The following is a 23,957-nucleotide window of genomic DNA, read 5'->3' as shown; positions in this document are numbered from 1 at the left end:
AAAGAAGAAATTGTGTAAGGTGAAACTTTCCAAGCAAATTTAACTGAAATAAAGTTCTACTAGTGTTTTTGCATAAATGCTAACAAATGAAAGTAAAATATTAACACATGAAATGGTGCATTATTTCTTTGTATGTCCTGCAATGAAAGGGACACTGGTGCTGCCCAGTGCAGCGCTACAGAAGTAAGTTTAGACAGCCCAGACTATATTTTGGTGACAGAAGCATTATTGCCAGGACTTAAACTCCTTGCAGCCTGATGTCACGAGTCCTCAAAACCAAAAATCTTTTCTTCAACTATAAATTGTTTCTTTGTGAACATTATGAAGTATAGAGTAGGACACTGCAGGTGAGGCTTATGTGAGCAAGTGCATGTATTTTCCTTTATGGTTACTGAGAAATATCATTTCTACAGTGTGACTCATCTCATTCTACTGTAGATATCAACATCAGCCTAGACCTGCCTATATTTTTAAATTGACTTTAAAGGAAGGCCACCATGATTAGCTCAGGTGTAGACACCTAAAGAGAAAAGAGGTAGACCTACACCTTCCATACACAATGTAGTGGTTCAAACTAGAAGATGACTTACACTCTCCATAAACACACAGGAATCATGAAACTGGGCTGAGGGAACACCATGCAATAGAAGTCAGCTACAAACTTGGAATGTTCAGATATCATAGACATACTTCATAGGAGCCCCCAGAGTGCTAAAGAACAAAGACTTACATCCTGAAATCAAAGAACACATCTGCAATGCCAACGTACCCTCTTTTTTTTGCAGAAATCAACAATAGGTCTCAACAGAAAGAAAATACAAACTATCCTTTACATCACCACCACAGATGGACCAGCTTCAGAGGGACCAACTTGTGAGACCAACTCACACAGGGCAACAGCAGAACTTTAGTATATTTGGTTCTGCACAGCTCTCAACTCTGACCTGTGACCTCTAGGGAAGCACAGTGAGAGGAATCTGCTGTGACACCTCTTGGTATGCGTACAGCTTTGGCTTGCTGCATTTTATATATCAAAGAGCTGAGAAGAAACAAATTCCGTTCTTATTCTGGCTGCTCTTTCTCCTACTTACTGCAAGAGCATTCTTACTGGCTCTAGTGAAAAGTTCTCAAGTGCATTGTAGGCAGAAGCAGGAAATTTGCTCTCCTTATAGATCAAATAGAGCCAGCACTAATGACACAGCAGAGTGAAAGAAAAAAAAAAAAAGAGAATAAAGAAATGTTTAACACTCAACACTACAGGAGAGTGAAAATTGAACACACTTTGAAGAATTTCCTTGCTGCAGTATAGCCCTGCATAGGAGACTTTCCACAATCAGACTCAACATTTTGGAAGTTTCTCTGTTTAATCTTCAGGTCAGGTTGGTTCTGTGCTTTTACTAATACAATATAAAAGAATAAAGGTTCAAATAAGGGAAGAGGAAAAAAAAAAAATAGAAAACCTTGAGACTTAGTAAATCAAACTAAGAAGTAGAGCAACCAAGGTGCTTTAAGGACTGGAGCAAAATTTTGTCTTAGACAAGAAAAGTCTCTTCTGGAGATCTAATAAAACAAATGTTCTAGCTCAGTTGAGAGCTAAGAAAATATCTCATTAACAATCTGAAGGGCCAGGATGGATGGGGCTTTGATTAGCCTGGTCTGGTGGAAGGTGTCCCTGCCCACAGCAGGGGTATTTAAACTGGATGAGCTTTAAATCCCTTCCAACCCAATCCATTCTGTGATTCTGTAACTAAAATCAATCCTACTTGCAGGGTCTATACGATGTGAGAAAACATTACTCTCCATTAAAGATGAAGAATAGATCTAGAAGACAAAATTTTACATTCAGTATAAACTATTGTTCTGAAAGTTTATTGTGACTCTTTGAGGGTGCTGTAAAAAACTGCAAAAATTCAAAATTGCCTTCAGTTTTTTGGTATCACAGACTTCTTTTTATTAGTGTTTTGAGCTGCACGTAGTTCTGACAATTTGTGAACAAATTCTTAGGCAAACCTGGACTAACTGAAGAGTCCTTCCCAACAAAAACAATCTACCCCTTGTGAGCAGAAGGAATAAGGATCTCAGAAGAGCACTATCTCCCTGCAGAGGCATTGCAGTGCTCACTCATAGGTAGATTGCCAGGCAGTCTCTCTTGTTTAAAAACAGAGGATTCAAGTGAAGGTAGGAATAGGCAGACAATATCAGACAGAAACTTCACTGTGTTCAGTGACAGCAGCTTATAGCAAGGGCTCAGGGAAGAATATATGAATGGCCAAAATATGGTCCTAATTTGCCATAGGGCAGACTGGCCCAAAGCTGTATCATCTGAACCTGCTCTGGGTAGCAGAGCAGAGCAGCTCAGGAAAATGTAAAGTACAGAAGACAAATTTTTATTCATTAAGCAACAGGCTGAATCATGATGTATAAGTAATGTCCCATATACTAAATTGGAAATCAAACATCCAATAGTAATATAATCAAAAAGAATAAACTTCCCATTGTCTTCAGAGTATGTTAAATTTTAATTACAAGCCCTAAGCAAATAACATTAATAATAAAAACGAAGCCTACCTCAGCTACAGCATTTAACATCTTGTTTCGCAAGTACCAAGAATTCCAGCTTCAGCTGAAGGTAATTTTTTGTTAATAATTATTTTTTTACTATGCATTACTCACTAAATTTAGTTCATTCCATTGTAAACTACAATAAAAAGCAGCACAGTTGATAAAATACAAAGGGATGGAATCCGTTAATATGTAACTACTGCTTTTCAAGGTAGCACTTTGAAGTAAGTACTCCTGGGGTTTTTCACTGCGTGTAGAATGTTAACCCAAAAATTAAAAGGAAAAGTGAGGGTCAGTACTCTTTGGTTTTGCTTTTTGAATGCAAGTATCATTGTTTCTATTGCAGCCAGAATATTTCAAAGTTTAATAAAATAGGTTTAACATTCTATTTAGATCGGTTCTATTCCATTTTTACTGTAACTATCAATTTCTGATCTTGCCATAGAACCAGAATGGTTTGGAAGAGAACTTTAAGATATACTTCCAGCCTCCCTGACATTGGCAGGGACATCTTTGACTACACCATGTTTCTCAACCCCCCCATCCAGCCCAGCCTTAAATGCTTCCAGGGACGGGGTATCCACTGGCGAACTCTTCAAGTACTCATCACCCTCAGTAAAGAATTCTTTCCTGATATGTTATTGAAATCTCTCCACTTTCAGTTTAAAACTGTACCCCCTTGTTTTATCACTGTCTGCTGATGCAAAAAACATCAGAAAGATTTCTTAAATTAAAAAAAAATTAAATGGTTACAAAATCCAGAGCTATTACAAAGCTGATAAACTCTGAAGTCACTACTAACATAAATAGATTTACTATGAAATAATGTCCTTCTGGCATTGGGATTTGGCCCAATGTGTAGGTGTATGGAAATTTATTCTATAATACAAGCATTTAAGGAATTGATACATTGTATAAGATTCAAATTTCCAGACTAAACCCCTTATTTACATGTTCTAGGCAGTAGCAAGTTATTTTCTCAGCCAAGTCACCGAACAACCTCCACTTTTTTTACGGCTCAATTGCAACTCGGCTGGGGATTTGCACACAGTGAGGCTGTTTTCACCAACAGGGCAATGGCTTTCCACATCTCTGTGGTGCCAGCCTCCAGGTGATGACTGGCAGTCGGGAAATCGGTATCTTACGGTGGGTAGGTTTGACGGATTTCCTTTCAGCAAAACAAAACCATATGGCAACACAGCTTTTGCTTAGGAGGAGGCATGCCAGGTAAGGAGGGGAATGACAGGAAATGGCAATGAAGAAACATCCCCAGGCACCGGGCTTACCTGTTTGCACTGCTCCAACAGATTGCTGCAGCAACCTTACAGGGGTCTCCTTGCTCTTCAGGAGGCCACAGAAACAGAATAATTTATTGCTGTGATGATCCATGGTGAAGAATAGCTGTGTAACAGCTCTGGGGGTCTGTCCTGCTCCAAACAATGTCAAACTGAACCTTTTGAGCTCTTTGTGACTCAAGATAACAGACAAATGCCCACCTTAGAACCATTTTAAGAAACTGTATTTTGAAGGAGAGGGTAGTCTCTGTTTCCATGGGGCCTCACTTTTACTGCTATGAACAAAACATATCCCTTGAACTAATATGCCAACACTACCAGCACAGAGCAAGTTTGTGGCAATGGCAACTGGAATAATTTCTATGAACCAAAGAAGTGATTTAATGCAGAAGTTATAAAATTTTGTATCATAAAATACTTTATACTGTACAAGTGAAATATAAACCACCTTTGTTATTTACAGACAGTCCAAAGTTTTCATCCACCATTAAAAGCTTAGTAACTCATTTTAACACTAAATCCGTTGGTTTTTACCCAATGACTGCATGTAACCAAACTAAATAAATGCTCACTTTTGATTTGCTCCTTCTCAGGATAGCTGCTTATTTCCATTTGTCTTCAAATTTACACTCTTTTCTGTTGGACAGGAGCCAATGGAGGTTATATTCCTGAGCCTGTTTTGGCTTCTAATAAAGGTTATAGTAGTCACTCCATGATAGGGTGATCATGGAAGATATATGTCTAACACACCTGCTTGAAAGGCTAAATGAATGTGATCTACTAGGAAGCTGATCCTCAGCCATAATTCTACTGAAATAAACAGACTACAGCTGGAATTTATGCTAGCAGAGGATTTTTACTCTGCGTTGCCTTCCCATTTCTGCCTGAAATGATCACATGAAAACTTTCATTAACTTGTCTTTAAGTTACAAATTAGTAAGATAGAGAGGAATGGTGTTTGTATGGCTGGAGTGTGTAAATTTAGGCTCTAAAACAGATTATGAAGTCCAGAGATATACATACAATGCAGTCAGAGATGTATCAAAAATGAGAGACTGTCAAAACAGATAAAAGAAGGAGTCATTTAGTCACATCACCTAATGCAGCTGGATTACTAAAAAGATGGTGAAAGAGGTGATAAAAAAATTACATATATAAAAGAATATGAATTTGCAATTCCTTACCTCACAGTAAGAAAAGTCCCACAGCTACTGCTTCAGGGGATTGAAGAAAGAAATAGCTGTGGTACCTATGAAACATTGCTTGCTTTTTTGGAGCAGCCAGCTGGAATTGACTAAAACACAGAATGTCACATCAGATCTCACACAGATGAGAGGTTTGCTTGCTTTCCAGTAGAGATAACAATCGTGATGAGCCAGCAGAACTTGGTTTGCAGCAATATGAAAGACACTGAGTAGGAACATTTGTTAACTCTCAATAACAGGATGAGCCAACCTGCTAGGAACACTACACCTTTTTAGGGCCCTGAACTCAGCCATTCCATATTTTTGCTTTATAGAACAATGCTAAGAGCATGACCTCTTTCTTCTTGGCTTTTGTGTACCCAACTCATAGCCGGGGTCCTAACAACCATGGTTTCCCGAGAGTATGTTTTCCTGGCACCATGACAGGTTTTTTTTTTCCCTCTCTACAGCTTGGAGAGCCTAAAAATTCCTTCCCTGCCCCCTCCCCCCCCACTCGAAATGGCTCACTTGAGTGCAAACAAAATCCTCCAAAGATCGGGGACAAGTTTGACAAACAGCACTAGGAGAGGTGATATTTTATAAAGAAAATGATAAATGATTCCAAGAAAGAAATTATGAAGCAGAAATCATCTCAGGTGTATATGGAACTACATCACGATGCAATTGAAAATGTGACTGCATTATGGCCAGTAGTTTGATAATGAAGGAAAGCTGTGAAGCTCATTTGTGACAATGTTAAAAAAAAAAAAAAAAAGGCATGTTGATAATGAGCCTTGAATATTCTTTCTTCTCTTTTCCCCCTTTGTGTCACCTTTGGTCTACTTGGCATTCACCCAGATTAGAAGACTGACAGTCATTTCTCTTTAATAATCACTTTTGGAGACTCAAGAAGCAAACGCCTTTCAGCTCTGTCAACAGGGAATCATTAACACTGAAAAATAAATGTATATATGCTTAATTGTTTTTACTGAAATAAACACTCTGGGTACCCCCTGCCGTTTAATGAACACGCACTGGGTTAACTACAAGGGCTGCTGCCACTGCCATCTTTGATTGGCTTGCTAGTGGCAGATGAAAGATTAAAACACACGGGGTTTTTTTGCCAGTAAATATGATTTCACTTTTTTGGCTTCCACATGAACCCACCCTTTACAAAGTAATGCAGAAGAGCAACGGCTGTCAAAATAAGGCTAGCAAGTAAGTGGAGTAGCAGCTCTCTACAGAGTTTGATTATTCTTTTGTGAAAGAGTCTGTAAACAAAACCTTTAGGCTTTTGTCTACTAAACAGTGCTTAGAAATTCTTCCAGCCTAGCATTTTTAATATGTGGGAACATGACTGCATAGGATTCAAGAGCACTCAACATTTCTGAAAGGAAGACAATTTATTTCTGTAACTAAATGTGGCCTCAGAAGCCAAAATGCAGACAAAAGACCACTTTTTAAAAGGAATATAAATGCTCTGTATGCTCTGAGCTGTCTGTGAGACATCTTTCCTTTGTATTGACTATAAATACCAAGATATTAACACAGCAAAAATTTTCAAGTATCAATTAATACAAATTTTGAGTTTGGAAAGGGAAATCTAATTGAAAACATTCAGGTCTTACTTTTCACTTCCAGCCTTTGAGCTGTGATAATAAGCCAACTAGTCTGAGGCTTGATATCCCTTCAACTAACAGTCAGTTCTTTGAGATGGCCAGAACCTTCAGAACATGCTACATGCATTACAGGGCATAAAGACTCAAATCTCTTCCCTTCCTAGAAAAATATTTGATCTAGGGCTGGGACATGCATTTCTTCACCAGATCAATTCACTAGTTTCTAAACATTGGGAGGAATTGGGTGGAAATTTACACATGCCTCAAAACAGAAATTGATGGGATACTTCCATCTAAATGTCCCGTCTCTATACCTGGGATGTGTCCTGAAAAGGAAGTTAAACATTCCCTGACCCCTCCTTTGACACTACAGCCATACCCAAACCCATATCATTTAGCTCTTATAGCCTTCAAGTAGGGCATCCACATCAATGCTGTCAAATGGAGACAGTCTCTGGTTTGTGCAAAGTCCTGAATTAAGCTAGGGAAATGCTCAGGATGGTGATAGTGGATCCATACCTGGAAGGAGCTGAAGACTGTTGATTCTGTAAAGAATAAAAGATTTGAGTTCCAGTGCCTGGAATCTTTCCCTGGCACAGTTAAAGTTATTAGTATGGATGTGGTCATATGTGTCCAGGTGCTTTAGACAGCAGCTGAGCCTGGAGTTTGTTAGTACTGGCTTTGCCTAAATACCAAACTTAGATATCTTAAGGGGAAACCAGTGCTTAACAGCACATCTTAAGTTGAACTCCAAAAGGTTGAGTAACAGATTTCCTACAAGTTCTTTGGATAGATTTGGTGTGAGGTTGTAAAACTTATTGCCAGCATGATTTTGGTTTGCCTCCTACTCTTTGAGATTTGCTGACCATTTCACCTCTACAGATTAATGACTAATTTTCAATCATTTTTTTCACATAGTTTTCCTGATCTATTATACAGGTAAGTGCTAGATATGCAATTACAGAACGCAAAGCATAGCAAAAACTTTTAAAAGTACTTACATTCAAATTCTTAAAAGGATCAAGATTTTATAATCTGGTTAGTGCTTCTTCACTTCAGGCTACTTGATGAAAATTAGGGATTACTGCATCCTCCTAGTTTAGTCATCAACCCTTATACACATCATTAGTGTTACACCCAACTAGTAAGGACAGTTTTGTCTTATAAAGTTTGTCTTATAAAAATGGCAAATACCAGCCAAACAATTTTTGCAGACTACAAATGCTGGTGGCAGTGAGCACCCTCCTTGCCTCAGCTGTTACTCCCAACCTCTTCAATGCTTCCAGAGTGCTTCTGGCTTCATGTAAAAGTGATTCTAGAGACAAAACATTGGTACAATCAAAGGAAATTACAACACAGGAAGAACTGGAGCAATATACGTGTGTTGCTTATGGCCATGGCAACACCTAAATTTTAGCTGTCTTGCCACCGCCTACAAATGACTTCAGCTAGTGTGACCAGACAACGATGACTACAATTCCCACTCACGTACAGATATGATGCTATCTATTCTCCATCACTGGAAAAGAGTGACTTTTGAGATTAAACACGACTAACCACAGATATCTACATTAAGAAAAACTCTTGGCAAGTAAGGACTATTATCACAGATATCTTCTGGCATGAATAAGTAAAAGGTAAAGTATACAGTTTTTGAAATATTCTTTATTGAAACATTTTGAAAACTTCTACCTATTTACCTATAAAGTTGAAGGCATAAGATCTCTTGCATTTTACTGAAAGGACAAGGATTTTCCTTTAAGATTTTCTTCCATGTAAATAAATGTTGATGCAGCACAATTCACTGTGATCTAAAGAAGAACCTGCACTTTTGATTTCTAATATGTGTGTTAAAATCAGAGTTGATTTGAAATAGGTTTTTGATGGAAAGTGAAATTTTACACTTGGATTTTTAAAATTTGATTTTTTCATTGGAAAAATCAAATGGACTGTCGTGGTTTGACACGGAAAGATAATTTTTTCCAGAAGGAAGAGGTCAATTTAGATATTGACCAATTGAAAGTAGACACGCCTCTGAGAACACAGAGGGGTTGAAAGCAGAATTCCCAGGGGAACTCGCTCTCTTTGGTTCCGGTCAGCGTGCAGTGCAGATCTTTCCCCTCCCAGCAACCAGCTGGGTGGGGGAGTGGAAGCCCCATGGCCTGAGAAAGGTAGGCCGAAAGCCCCAAGGGTGGTGGAAGGACTGGAACCGGGCTGGCCCCTGCAGATGGAAGGGTGGAAGAAATCTGGGATGTCTCCATTCCCCCCCCCAGAGTTCCTCTCCCGAGAGGGAGAGAGAAAGCCGCAAGGAAGGAGGAGCGGGGGGAGCTGCTGCAAGGTGCCCAGTTGTGTGGGAGTTGCTGGATGTCTGGGCATCGAGCCATCCTGGGAGTTCGGACTTTTAACCCTTTCTTGAGAAATGAAAGCTTTGTGAATTTTCCTTTCCCCTCCTCGGTTTGAAAGAGAGGAAGAGGGACACCTTGGACCCTGGGATGGGATGTTGGAAGGAGGAATTCTGGATGGGAGGGGGACAAGGAGTGGCTTTTGGCTGGTCTTTTCCGTGTTAGCCACAACCTGAACCAATCTTCTCCTTCAAGAGGGACTGTGTTTTGGGAGGATGCCAGTGAGTCAAGAGACCTGCTTCAGCTGGGAAAAAGACAAAAGTGGAGTGAACGGAGAAAAGGTTAGGGGGTTTGCGGTGGCGCCCCCTTGCCCTGGAAAGGAAAGAGAAGATCTCTGTTCTTGAGCCCTCGGCCCCAGGGGAAAATGGGGGGGGACTGTGGTCCCAAACAATGAAAAACTGGACTGTTGTTTTCTCCCCTCTTGGCAGGGCATCCTTGAAAGGAAAAATCCTAAAGGCAGTCTGACCATCCATGCATTGGTGGTGAGAGCACTGTGCATGGAAAGGAGAAGGGTCACCATGGCAAACTTTTTCTCCGGGCGGTGCCATGTGTGACATGGAAACACAGGATGTGAAGCTGTGTTTCTTGGGGGGTCTGTGGCACAGGAGAGACTGTTCCCTCAATGGACTGAGTATCGATTTTTTGGAGGGTGGAAACCTGATTGGGGTCCAGATTGTGTCTCACTGTGGTTTGTTGGAGTTGGGTGGTGGGGGGAGGAATGTTTTGCAAGGTTTTCATTTGGATCTTTGTGTGTTTTTTTTCCCCCTTCTTTAGTTTTCTCTTTTCTTTTGTAGTAGTAGTTTAATAAAGTTTTTTCCTGTTATTAAGCTTGGGCCTGCTTTGCTCTATTCTAGATTCCACTTCACAGCATTCAAGGTAGGGATCACATTTTCATGGGGGCACTGGCATTGTGCCAGTGTCAAACCATGACATGGACCCAGATTTTCCACTTTCAGATCATTTTAAGAGCAATGTAAGAAAATGAAGACTGTACTTCATTATGGAGTTAAACACTGAAATAGGAATTAAATATATCATACTTTAAAACAATTGTTAGAAAGATTACGGTTAGATTTTTGTGAGGCTATCAGGAGCCCACATTTGGAATAATATCAAGCTGGAAGTTGAAGACAAAGCCCTCCCTTGGCAAAGGGAACTAGACTTCAGTAGAGTCTACCAGAGCCAGAAGAGCAGGTCTGCAGTTTGCAGCGCTCTTCAAGGCAATGCAACATTCTGCAGTCTCCCTTCTGGATGGGAAGATCCCCAGGGTGAGAGACATTTTCAAGACTATCTTGTGGATGAGGCAATTATTTCACCATTAATAAAAATAAAGTTTTTACAGAAGCTGCATCATGTTATTTGAGTATTCTCTATGTTCCTGTTAAATTTTGGACAAAAAATTTTATTGGAACAAGCTGAGAAGAGTCACACGAACACCAAATGTGTTCCTTCCTTTCTGTTTCCTAGCACCATGTGCTTCCCAGTACATTTAATATACAGTAGTTCTCATGTGCATTTTGGTACAGAGTGCATTGATTTTGAAGATCCCTCTCTTAGGCATATTCCCAGAGACCTAAACTGTCATCTTAAATGTCCTCTGTCTTATTTTATTACAGCAGAACATGCCATGAACCAGAATCTTATTGCTAGTTGAACCTCCTTTGCATCATGCAGATGTTTAAACCAGATGTTTTGGAAAGGATTCCTTACCCTCCTATTCTCGATCTTTTTTGTGTTATTTAGACATGGCACAAATAAAAGTTACAAAGAGAGATGTTCTGCATTTCCATCTTCCAGCTGCAATTATATAGAGACACTTACTAAATGTAAGATCATGCAACCTTTGTCTTAATTGGGTAAACAGGGTGTTTGGAGTACCACGCAGCAGGACCTGGCTAATTAAATATTGTTCAGATTCCCCACTGGGGAGTTTATGCAACCACTGAACTATAAGCCATAGTGCTGCAGCTCAGAAACCACGTAATTAAGGTCGATATTCTGTGGAACGACTGCCCTCCCTTTCCTAAAGAAATGTTGTAATTGACCTGTGGTGTTTTGTTGAGATGAAGTAAAGAAAATCGGACTGATCTGAGCTGTTTGCTGAAAAGCACTGCAAATACAGATCTTCAAAAAAAAAAAAAAAAATCAAGTGAGCTTTTAACTTACTAGGTCTTCAAGTGACAGTCTTTTCTATATCTGGAATTTTCATTTGGAGCTAAATTGCCATAGGTGAGTGAATTTCATCACTTAAGTTCTATTTCTCTATTGCACATGCCAATAAATCTTAATCCCACACCTGGGCTGGAGATCTCTAGGAAGATTCAGAACTATATGATCATGCAGGGGCAGACACATTTGTGCTAGATGTTCACACAGTAGGACAGTGACAATGGCAGAGGGCAACTCCCTCTTACAAGAATGGAAAGAGAAGACAAGAGGGCCACCAAAGGTAAGATGAGGCAATGAGTGTTTCTAGTGATGTGTGGTTCTTGTTTGCCTCATTTAAGTCTCTTTTCCTGGCCCTTGACAGGATACATTCATATACGGGAGAGGACTGGATATCAGACTTTAGACCTCAACAAGAAACCCTCCCATGTTGAGACACTTGGGCTACAACTGACCTATGGAACTCAAAAACAGCCTGACTGCTCAGGTATGTGAGCATCCTGCAGCTGCATTCCATGGGCACACTGAAAGGGACCAGCATTCTTACCACCCCATTCTGCTTCCTTGTTCTCTCCTTCTGCACATGCTCCAACAGCTGCTGCAGATGGCATGATACAGGACTGCAGGTACACAATAGAAAGTAACTGTGGTTCACTTTAGCTGTGTATTTGCAGGCTGACTTGGCTCTTTGGATCCCATGGGCCTAAACTGGGATGCAGACTCTTGAGTTGACAACTATCTTGACAGTAAATCTGAATCAAAAGCTATAATTTTGAAAAAGGACATAATCCCACCAATGTGAGGATGTCTATCCTGCTCCTGTGCTGAATGCTACACTTGGAACGTATAAACAAATGTAACATATTAGCTAAAGTAATTCCCAAATAATTAGATAAAAGGTCTGAAAGACAGAACTGGATTTATAGGTCTTTGCCTTTGCTTACAGGCAGGTGGAAGAAGGCCTTGAATTTCACATTTACGCTCTCAAAGTTTGATATGGCACTCAAGACTAAGTCACAGATGCCAACTTCACAGCATGTGAATTCTTTGCAGTATTCATTGGAATTATGCTAATGTAATAAAATACATTTATGTTTGAATGCGCTCAAATTGGTATTTTCTTCATTTCAGCCATAGAAGATAGAGATAGGATGTATAACTAAGAACCTAGAATAGTTTCTCAGTTCTCCATTCAGATGCTTCCCAAAACATATTGCTGTGAGACTTGAACACAGATTATTCTCCCTTTCCCCAACCAGAAAGAACTCTGAGTGCTTATCTGGGGAGATACTCATGGAGTACTCCAACAAATCCATGGGTCTGGAAGCTTTGCAAGGCATGACTTTGGGTCATATCATATGGCATAAATCTGCTCTAGAGTTTAGATACAACCTAGAGATGCTTCAACTCAGTTCTCAAAAGGATTCAGTTATGATGATTTTTAGGTGACTCAGAATGCAAATACAAAGTGAGAATTTTACAGTCTTTCTGAATGGCTTTGGGCCTGGGAGCAAGAGTCACTCAGACAACATGGTGGGTGCCCAATAGGACATATTGAAGTCCTCTCTGCCTCTCCCTAAATTTAAGCCTCTCTGTATAGGCCTGAGTTAGGTGCCAGGGTAGCATTAGCATTCACAGCCTGTGCTTTGGTGTCTAAATGTCCCTTTGAAAAGGAATTTCTACTCTGTACTTCTGTTTTAATACATGCCCTGAAAGAAATTAAATGTAGATACCTAACAAGGTCTGGAAGCTGAGGTTAAATCCTTTACAGGCCTCACAGGCAATGAGTGGCAGAGGAAGTTCTTGAATCTGTATTCTGTGAATGCAGGGAAGCATCTTAACTAACCTGTAGACACTTTACCTTTGCTTATTGAGGATGATGACTCAGTGGGATGGCTATGGGAATAGAGAACATCTATTCAGTAGAGCAGGACTGGCTACCATGAATCTGTTGCTGCAGGCTTCTAAACAGAATGGGGGGGAAAGGCAGTTAGAATCATTTTCCTGTAGCAACTTCAAAACTGTCAATATTCAATATTACGGCCCCAAGAGAAAATCTGAAAAAGAGAAGAAAGCTTTTGCAGTGCTTGCTGACCAGAACAAACACCATTATACTACCAAATTCATGTAACAAAAATTGAGGGATTTTAACAAAATTGGATCTTCATCTGCACTTAAAGCAATCAAAAAATTTCAAGTAAACATTTACCTGTAAATGAAAAAAATATAACTTTTATTTTATGAATTCTTAATAACCACTAATATTTCAAATCTTTGGAGACCTGCCCAGCTGAGGTATGGCTTTTCCCTCAAATACAAAGCTGTTTAAGAAATGGTATCAGGTACAGACAATAGATGGCTGATATATAGCCCAGATGACTGATAGTGTAGATTAGATACTGGTTTTTCTTGTAAAATCTTATTCACATGCAGATATACAACTTCATTAATTAAACTCCAGGGCTGTGAATGCTGTAAACTTTTCTGTTGCCTGAAAATATAGAAATTTTTATTATGGTTATTGATGATCATGTTTTTGTTCTAATAATTACTCACTTCTTATTTAAAGCAAACCTCAGACTAGTCTAAATAGGAGACTACAAGACAAGTTATGATCTCAGTCCAATGTAAGTCTGCTTTGTTTGCCTCTGGTAGACAGACTTCACATTAATTTTGAGATAACTGTATGAGGAAATCTGAGCCAAAGCCAGAAACTAAACTCTTTTCTGTGAGATCTACAGTGCCCTGCAACTCTGGAGCACAGATACATCTGGAAAAGCTTCTTTTCCTGGTGATCTCTTGTGCATTTAAATCCTCATAAAAAATGCTCTTTGCAAACTCAGGTCCAGCTAAAGCATAGTCTGGCAGTCAAGGGAAGATGTTCCTCTGTATATTTTACTTTTAGAACACATCTGTCTGCCCTTGAGTTAGTTTCTTCTCTGACCTCTCTTTAATCTGGAGAACACCTGAAATGTCCTTCAGTTTTAGCAGTATCCTGACTCCAGTAGAGATTTCCTAATACACAGAACAGATGACAATATGTTTCTACCCATTTATTATACCTGGATCATACCTCAGCAATCCCTTGACATTTCCTGTTATGCTGACTCAAAGTACTAACAGTGAGTGGAAAAAGAAATATAAGTAATTTGAGCTATTCTGGAGCTCCAGAGCCTCAAAGCAAGGAGTTTCTTCACCTTGGAAAAAAATTAGGATTTTGAAATTGTTGTCCACTACTGCTGGAAACAGAGTTACATTATTAAAAATAATGCCCTGCAGGGATGTAACATGCTCAAGAACTGGATACCACAATGTGGTTAGTGAAAAATTAATGGGAAAAATTGTGCTTTTTCATTTTCATGGAATTTGCAGGAATATTTTTATAAGTTACTGCATTTTTAAATGTCATTCTGAGAGTGTGCCTACACTTCCCAAGATGTTTTCCAATTGAATTTTGAATACATTTCAAAACATTTTTTTAAACAGAGATGAAGAAATATAGTGACAATAAATATAGATGAACTCTGAAAAATACACTGAGCTTGTATAAGTTCAATTCATTGCTATGAAAATTAGAAAGGGTGAAGAACAGGATTAGTTGAGGTGGGGACTGCTGGTAAAAAAAGCAGTAGGCAGAGACCCAAGGATGATTTTGCAATTAAAAAAAAAAATCAATATACAGGCAGCTATTATCAGCACTGATAGAAATTAATGCCTTCCTAAGTGGGATTTACAAAGGCACTTGTCACTGGTTGAATTTGTTTCTGCTGCAGTGAATGGGACTTTTGCTGGGTAGGATTAGCTAAAGCAAAGCTTCTGAAAACAGCGCCCTGAAATCACCCTTACCTTTCCTGCTCCTTGATCCTGGAAAATATCCACATCATCTCTACAATAAAAACTACAAGATGGAAAGTGTTCCTTTGCTGTGTGACCTTGCAGCAGCAATTGCTCTGGTACAAGAGTGGGGTTTTTTCAGAACTTGGTTTCACAGGTCATTCCCTCCCTGCCCCTCAGCAGATGCATTTAACTTGGTTTCAGCCAAATCCTGTGAGCACAGCCCATCAGGCTGGGATTCTGGATTGAACAGTTGGTCACCTCTGACAACACAAAATGCATGCAGCTGAGCCGAAACTGTGAATCAAGTCTCATTTTCTCTTTGCTTGGCACCCCTAAGCTAGTTCTGACCTGACCCCATCCCCTCAGGGTGCCAGTCAGTCCCTGCTTCCTCTCCTCAGACATTAAATGATTCCTTAGGCAAAGCCAGCTGCTGCCCAGTTACTTGAGACATCTGGTGTCCCAGCAGAAGGGAGGAGAGGTGGGCTGTTGAGGGAGCCATGCTTGTAGAGCTGGGGCCATGGTTACAACCATATAACGTTTTATTTTTGATGGGAATGGGAACTTCCCATCCCAAACCAAAAGCAACCAGGCTGTTTGCCTCACTCCATCACAAGTGTAAGTACAAGCGTGTGTAGTTACCTAGCACACCTCTCAGTGTGGGGAAAGAACTGGGGTGCCAGAGATGAGGACTCATGAGAAGCAGAAGCAGTGAGTGAAATCCTTGTTTATGTCACTGTACACTAGAAAGATTTGATTGAAACATGCATCAGCTGCATGGGGTGGCAGGAGAGCGACCTGAACACCTCAAATCGTTGTGGCCATAGACAGACTATTTCCTACACTGTGGGAGCTCTCTGAAGCCAAACACCATCCAGCCTTACTACACATCTCCATATGGCAACAGCTCTTGGTTCATTCAGCTGTAAAAGATCTCCTCATGAACTTCAGCTTTATTTTTCCCTCCAAGCAGGATTATGTCACCATGCTGCAGGCAGGCATTCAGCTCCCAGCTCCAGAGCAGACAGATGTGGTGAGGGTTAAGGGCTTTATTCCTCTTAACAAACGGGAGGGAATAGTCTCATGTTGTTGAGACTCTTGAATTTAAGAATTGCAGAAAGCCAAGCAATAGTGCATAGTGTGTGCACCCATACAAACTAAAGCCAATTCTAATCTTCACAGCAGCCCTTCACATGAGCCTAGAGAGTGTAGCCCAGCAGCTCCACTTCCAGTTTTGTAAGGTACTCATCAACATAAAGCCACACATATAATATTTAAGCTCAAACGCACAGAAATGGCTCCTGTTGGGGAAGATGAAACAAGAAAGCTTTATAAATATGATTGCCTGGCAAAAGATTTAGGAAATACCGAGATTGAAATGGTAACAAGTTTTGAGATACCAAACCTTAGTTACTGCACAAGTAGAAAACAATAGTACAGCCAGGGTGAAGACAATCCCCCCTTCTGTTGAACAATGCCCTTACCTACAGATAGGTCCAAAGGTCAAATGGACTGTTCTATCTCAACCCCCAAAATGTATGGTTCATCCCACACCTGTAACCCTCCCCTGAAACATCAGGTGTCTTTGACCCCATTGGCCTAAGTCTTGCTCCAGCCCATCTTGAAGCCCCCTGATAAGGGGTCCCTGAGGAGCCAGACACTTTCTTGGAACTTCCACCCTCTCCTGGAGCATCCTCTTATCTCCCTCTACCTCTTGCCTCTCCCTTCCCCTACTCCCTAAGGCATCTGGCAGCTCCATTCAGGGCCTTTCACCCTCTATAACAAACATTGTATTCTAAGAGCAGCCTTGAGAGATCTCTCATCTCCATCCATCCAAACCATCCTGGAGTCCAGCGTCTCTGCATTTCCAGCATAGAGTTTTACATTTTTACTAATTTTTTTAAGAAGAATCACACGTATGTTGATTCTGATAACATTTTCTCACCTGCACATGTGAAACTGGTTAGCAGCACTGTGATTTCAATACTTCACTCTTATTGTTTCCTTTCACAATGTGTACCATAAATTAGTTTTTTCTCCCACCATTTTCTAAGAAAATAAAGCATCCTTAAGGAGAGGTTAAAATTAAATAAACACCCTTCCTTTTTCCTACTCCCAAATTCTAATATAGAAAATTTATTTCAGTGCAGCACGTCACTACTGTGCTGATGTCATTAGACATGTTCATGATGTTACATAAAATAAGAGGCAATTACTAATTCTGACCTTAAGAAGAAACAGTTATATATAAAAAACTTCACAGACTTATCATACAGGGTAGACCATGGAAAAATAACTTAAAAATTTTCAATTTTCCCTTGAGTGAAAATCAAGAAAGACCCTGACTTAAACATGTGACTGATTCATATGACGACATTAAGAACTTTTACCCACAGGGACATCATAACTTTTGTGCTGCAACAGGTTCCTGGACATAGGCTGTTGAAAATGTGGCCCACAAAGTATAAACAACTAGGGTAAAGGGATAGCTGCATCACAAAATCAAACTGTGGTCTTTCAGAGTATATGCATATGCTTAAAGTCCAGGTCTTTTAAGGTTAATGCATTAAAGATCAGAGTTGGGCACAAAAGTGAATCAACTGAGTAGTACCAAACATATTAAGTTACCAGTGCTGAAAATAACAAATTGACTCTGACTTGTGCAAGTAGGCCACACCATATGCCTTTCTATTCTAATGTTTCAGAGGATTGCTGGAATAAATTAATTGCACCATCACAAGGAAATGCACACAGAATTTGCTTTACCACAAGGCAAAGTGTGACTTGGTAGGTGACCCAAATGGATGAGCAACAGAACTGTGGGAGCTGCAGCAGAGTTATTGAAAAGCCACTGTATTTGCTGCAACAGTAATTAGTCAAGAGCTGATGGTGGTGCAGTTTTAAATAAAACTTGGTATTTGTTAAAGTGCTTTGGATGATGGCTGATATTCTTTGCTCAATGTTCCTCATTGTTCCAACAGCCTTGAAAGAAGAGTTGTGAAAACTCCAAAAAAGTTCCCATAGCAACAGCAAGGAGATGGGACTATTTTTCTCCCAGCCCTGGGTGAACAGCAGTGACACAGAATTGTGGTAGCTGCTGAGCAAACCTACTCCGTTTTACAATTTCTCACAGAAGGGCAATATTTTTATTGTCTCCCAAAAAGAGATAGCGGACTTTTCTGTTAAAATTATTACATTATTTTCCCTCTTCGGAGGACACAGTCTCTATTTACCCTCAGGGACAAGAACAATGAAACAACAGCCTGCCTGCACATACCCCCTAGATTGCAAATAGGGCCAGCAATGAGGCTTGATGACTACCTCCCCATAGAAACTCCCTCAGAACTGTGCCTAACCAGGTGGGGTTCATACCTGCCCACAAGCTCCAGTTTTGCTCCCAGCCACTGGAATATTCCCAGGGACTTTTGCGTGTCTGCAGGAATTCAGGGGTAACCCACAGCCCTCCTGTTGCTGCTGTGGTCAGCAGTGTGAAGCTTCCCCAGAGACTCACAGTATATGGGCTTTTACATAGAAACAGAGCCAGACTAGAGGTGATGTGAAATGGCCCACTTGTACCTCCATAGTCTATCCAATCTTTCTTAGTTGCCTCTGGGAATGTGATGGCTAACCACAGACCTTCAAAAGTCATCAACACAGCCCTGAGCTTAGCACACTTCCCTGGCTATCATGAAAGTTTTACATAAGACAGGCTTTTACACATGAGTACAGCAACATTCTATAACACAGACAAGTTAAGAACAAAAACAAGAGAACCAGCAATTTGTGGACCCACACTTCAGGAAAGTATTTCAGAATACTGTCCATTCATACTTCAGGATCTCACAGTACTTATATACCATAACATAGGTGGTAGGTGAAATGACCAATAAACACAGAGCATCACCAAACAATTTGAGAAGGCTTTAAGCATCTGCCCATAGAGAGTAACACCATACCACACCAGAAGGATTCAAGCACATGCTCATACAGAGCAGCATCATATCACTTCAGAAAGCTTCAAACACCTGCTCTTCTTGTTTAGCCCAACCTTTTATACCCTTCATTGTACATACATTGCACCTGTGTGTCCCTTTGTGATTGGTCAGTGCACCTGGGCACGCCATGGCTCATTGCTTCCAATGCTGTTCACCTGATTTTCACAGCTGTAGCCCACTAGGGATGAGGCTCCACTGCAGCCCCACTCCCAATTACCACAGTCTACCTACACTTGCAAGCAAACAACTATCTTCTTAAGAAGAAAATTCACTAAAAAACACCAATGTACCTATTACAATTTACATAACCTCTATGCTCTGCCTCTATACTGCACCTATAGAGGTGTCTTCAGCACTCTAATACAGTGAAATACTTTCTGCTTCATTCTCCCTGTTACCCAAAAAGATATTTGATTTAATAAACCTTTTGATTAACTAAGCAAAGTTTTTTCTTAATGTATTTTTTCAGTTATTTTCTCATCCAAGACTTCCAAGCAATTCCCTACATCAAAAGGACTTCCTTTGTTGAGGTTACCAGCCCTTTGGAATTGCCCACAACCCCAGTATGACTCCTTACACATGCAAATGCAGGAAATCCCTGGTGCTGGGCTGTGCTCTGCACATTCCGTGTGCCAGACTGGTGTATACTTGCCTGTTGTGACTTGGGGCTATAACTGTGCCTACACAAAGCCTTGCCCACATGGGCTGGGTTTTTTCCACCACTAACCAGTACAACCGGTAGATCAGGCCCTGACCCAAGTGCAAAGGCGATGGCACAGTAAGGAGAGAGTCGGGGCTCTGGGGTTTCCCTTTCACCAGCACTCCCCCTGTTGTTGGACACCAAGGTGTCTCTTGGAAGTGCCTCACAACGACTTGTTTCCTCAGGGTTTTGGGGACTTGTCCACAATTTCTTACCAACACAGAAAAAATAATAAAGATTCAGATGAAAAACTGAAAAGCTGAGTGGAAAAAAAAAAATCCGATGACCTACTACCCTCAGAAACTGTAGTTCTTTGAAAAATGTCCTTTGTCAGAAAAGTCTAAAAAATTAAACATGGGAAATATATTGTTTAATTTTTCTTAAGTAATTTTTTCTTTATTTTAATTTTAAAAGCTCTGAAGAATATCTAGGCATGTGAAAGAGTTTACTCCAAGAAACTGATTTCTCGAAGGTGCTGGCTTGCCAGTTTACTCAGCTAAAATTTGACTGGTATAGAGCCAACCAAATGTACCTATAGAAAGCTTTTCAAACAAGGTTCTAGCCCCACGACTACCAGGCAGCTATTGATAACAAAGTATTCTTTTATTCAGACTTAGGGAAAGGTCTGCTCTCATATACAGGAGTAACTTCATTAGTAAATGGAGTCACAGTAGCGCACTTTGTGAAAAAGCACATCAGGCCTGCATTTTCTCCTTGATTTTATATGCTGATGTTATAGATTAGAAATAATTCAGAAAGGAAGAAGTCAGTGTATCGGCTGACAAATTTCAGGGCAGCTCAAGAAGAGTTAAATCAGGCTTCAGTGTCCTCCTTCTCCCTTGTACTTTCTCTGTAAAAAAGGGTGCTGCAGAGCTCCAGCACTGCCACCCCCTCCCCCAGAATAATTGAGCATGTCCCATAAAATCAGCCTGCACAATCCCGAGGGAGGTAGAAACTCCCATAAAAGGATCATTCCAAATCCCCAGGATAAGTTTACTTGGCATGCTATTCAAGCAATAGGAGCTTTGCAATTGTTTTCCTTGACCTTTTAACCTGCTTTTCTTATCCCAGCAGCGGTCAAAGGACAAGAGCCCGGCTCTCGGCCTCTCCTGCCCGGCCCGAGCGGGCGGGAGGGGACGAAAGGTGACTGGAAGCTGCTATTTATTTAATTCATTATTAAGCCAGGACAGAAGAGAAAAATCGAAGACAGTTTTCCTGCAGGCAAAGAAAGCAATGGGGATTAGGGCACTTTGTGTATCGATATACCAGCGTTTTTTCTCCGCTGGTTCCAGTGGGTCTTAGCACTGCCTCGAGAGATCCCATTTGACTGAGATCTCGGAAGATGGGCAGGGAGAAGCCTCTGCCAGGGGAATTCATCTTATCTGCCTTCCCCTACAGAAGCCACACAATTACCTGCGCTCTGCTTACACTTTGGAGCCCCCTCAGCTTCAGCTCTCGACGGGCTGCAGAGAGGAGCAGGAGAAGGAAGGCGAAGGGGGCAGTGCCCTCAGGGCGGGGTGCAGCTGTCCCTGCCCGCCCCAAGGCGTTTTGCCGAGCAGCCGCGACACCCCTGGCCCGAGGCCTGGCCGGGCGAGGCCGAGCCCCTGGGCCCCTAGTGCCCCTCTCTTCCAGGCTTGGCGGTAGCGCCGCGGGGGCAGTGCCCCTCTCTTCCAGGCTTGGCGGTAGCGCCGCGGGGCCCGAGCTGACCCCGCCGCGAAGCGCGGGCTGCCCGCCGGGCCACGTGACCGCGGGGCGGGAGGGGCCGAGCCCGGCGCTCCTTGGGCCGGGCGGGCGCCTCACGTCCGGCACCGCCGGGAGCCCCGTGTCCCGGCACCGCCGGGAATGCTGCCCGGAGCCCCGTGTCCCGGCACCTGTACAGCACTGAGGGACAAAACCTTTGCTGCTGTGAAACCCTGCGGGCTTCAGGCCTGTCGGGACCAAAGGGGCTGTTTGGCCCAGACGCTCCCTCACAGCCCAGGTGCTTCTCCAGGCTGTACAGGATTTACTGTATCCTTGTAAATCACACAATCCATTAGATTGAAGGCCTGTGAGATCATGGACTCCAGCCTGTGACTGGACACCAACCTGTCAACCAGACCATGGCACTAAGTGCCACATCCAGTTTTCCCTCAAACACCTCTAGGGATGGTGACTCCGCTACCTCCCTAGACAGCCCATTCCAATGCCCAGTCACCCTTCCTGTGGAGAAATTCTGAATGTCTAACTTAAGCCTCCCCTGGTGCAGCTTAAGACTCTGTCCTCTTCTCCTGTTGGAAATTACGTTGGTTCAAACACAAACCAAAGAATTGGGTGTTTCTGTATGTTGCAGTTTTTTCTGCTCCTCAGAAACTAAGCATCCCCATTGTACTAGAGGAAAGGTGTGGAAAGTCTTAACCCACAAATGCCAGATGGCAACCAGCGTGTAGGGACTGCAGTTTCGCACTACCAGGGAAGATCCCTCACAGGAAAGTTCTGCCTGGATCATTTTGGAGATTTTAGGCAGTGGGAGTGTAAAAGCATTAGGACATGTTGAGTTTCCATCCTTTCCTCACCAGGTCATGGCAAGGACTGTAGCTTGTTGCCCTCTGAGGTGACACCTGACACAGAGCTGTGGAACAGCAAACCAACACCTTCCCTTCCCTTCCTGGTTGCACTCTGCGGTACCAAAATCTGTGAGCCCCTCTCCAGCCTGTCTGTGCCATGATTTCCATGTCAGCCCAGAAGGAGGGTGCAGAAGAAGCAGTGTACTGAGATGCCCAGCATCACAGAACCTCCTGGGAGTGATGCAGCTGCAGCCTTCTCTGCAATGTTGGTCAAAACTATACCAATACATCACCTCTTGTCTTTCTAGAACTTGTTTCTGAATGTCCACCAAACAGTAAAAAAAGAAAAATAAGAAGAAAAGGCCCCAGTCTGTCAAATGCTGTGTCAAATGAACAGGCTCCAGGAGGTCTCTGTGGAGATCCTGGGACAGATTAAGCAGCCAAGTCAGTGATGGCATGAAGCTGTGCTGCGGGTGAGCGCTGTGAAACTCATTCCAAGTGTGAAAGCCAGATTGATGTGAGTGATGTGGTATTTCATGGGGATGTAAAATTAGGATACATGCAGAGAGCCAGTTTCTCTGCTGACTTAATCTAATGCCATTCCAGTAATCTCAGAAAATTGCACTGATTAATGCAAGAACTGACTCAGATCCTGGAACGATAAGAGCAGGATTTCAGCAGAAGCAAGTAAAGGGGACAGTAGAGTTCAGGCTTGGTATAAGCTGATGTTTACTTAAATCTGCAATAGTGTCCATAATAAACATAAGATCAGTTCTGCCTTTGAGAAGTTTCCAGTATGATTTAAAAGCTTTTGGAATCAGCTTTGAGTGTTAGACTGGAACCAGTGGAAAAATGTTAACATCTACCCCTTTTCTCACTAATTTAAACTTGCTATTCAGCTTAAATAAATCCCAACTCTCATCACGGCTGAGTTTGACCACTTAGCATTTTTTGGGCTATTTTAACACATTTCAAGAGTCCTAAATAAAATCCAAGCGTATCCACTATGTTTTAGAAGAAAATAAGGAAAAGCAAAGGTTTTATGGATGCTTGAGAGAATTGAAATGACTATCATGAATCTAGCATTCATATTTTACATTTTGATAAACCATATTTCTGGAAATGATTATTAAAACATATTTTTATTTTTATAGATTGTTTGATTTCTTTGCTGCTGAAGGTATGTTTCCCAGTCCCAGTCTGTTGTCTGAAATAAACTCATGACAAAATGGGCAAATTGACAGGAAAATAAGACCTAATGATGGAGAGAATCCAAATAAAAAGCCTGCTGCAATTTGACAAGGATCCACCAGAATTACTGGACATGTTACAAACACCACCAATGCTTTCAATTTCAACCAAAGTCAAAAAATACTTTTTTTTAAAGGGGTATTGAAAATTCATTGTATAGCTAAACAAAATGCAATTATTCCATCCTGCGTTGTTTGGGATTTTATTATTCAGTCTGCCTCACTAATGCATATACAGTCATGTTTATTTAAGATAGAATATCAATAAGCTTCATCTTTTGCCCAGGACTTTTTTCTGAACAGTTACTGTGTAATGGAATGAAGTGGGGCAGCCAGAAACACATGGTCCCAGGCGTTCTTTTCTGTTTAAGTAAAATAAAGTGCTCTCAGTCGGCTGTCAGGAAAAC

General features: G+C 41.4%; 1 long non-coding RNA gene across 2 annotated transcripts in view; it reads left to right on the top strand.

Annotated features, from left to right (window-relative positions):
- The first annotated feature begins 3,490 nt into the window (after positions 1-3,490).
- Positions 3,491-23,957, top strand: part of LOC110469210 (uncharacterized) — a 210,184-nt gene continuing 189,717 nt past the window's right edge. Inside the window, exons 1-3 of one of the 2 annotated variants that reach the window (XR_014956541.1) lie at positions 8,731-8,831; positions 11,593-11,715; positions 12,175-12,338. This is a non-coding gene — a long non-coding RNA (uncharacterized LOC110469210). Of the gene's footprint in view, positions 8,832-11,592; positions 11,716-12,174; positions 12,339-23,957 lie in introns of those variants that run through there. The other variant, XR_014956542.1, reaches the window with a different exon arrangement.

Source organism: Lonchura striata, chromosome 1 (assembly GCF_050655825.1).
Source record: "Lonchura striata isolate lonStrDom1 chromosome 1, ASM5065582v1, whole genome shotgun sequence".
Lineage (NCBI taxonomy): Eukaryota > Metazoa > Chordata > Aves > Passeriformes > Estrildidae > Lonchura > Lonchura striata.
The sequence above is the reverse complement of the archived record's forward strand: the minus strand, read 5'-3'. Positions and strand labels throughout refer to the sequence as shown.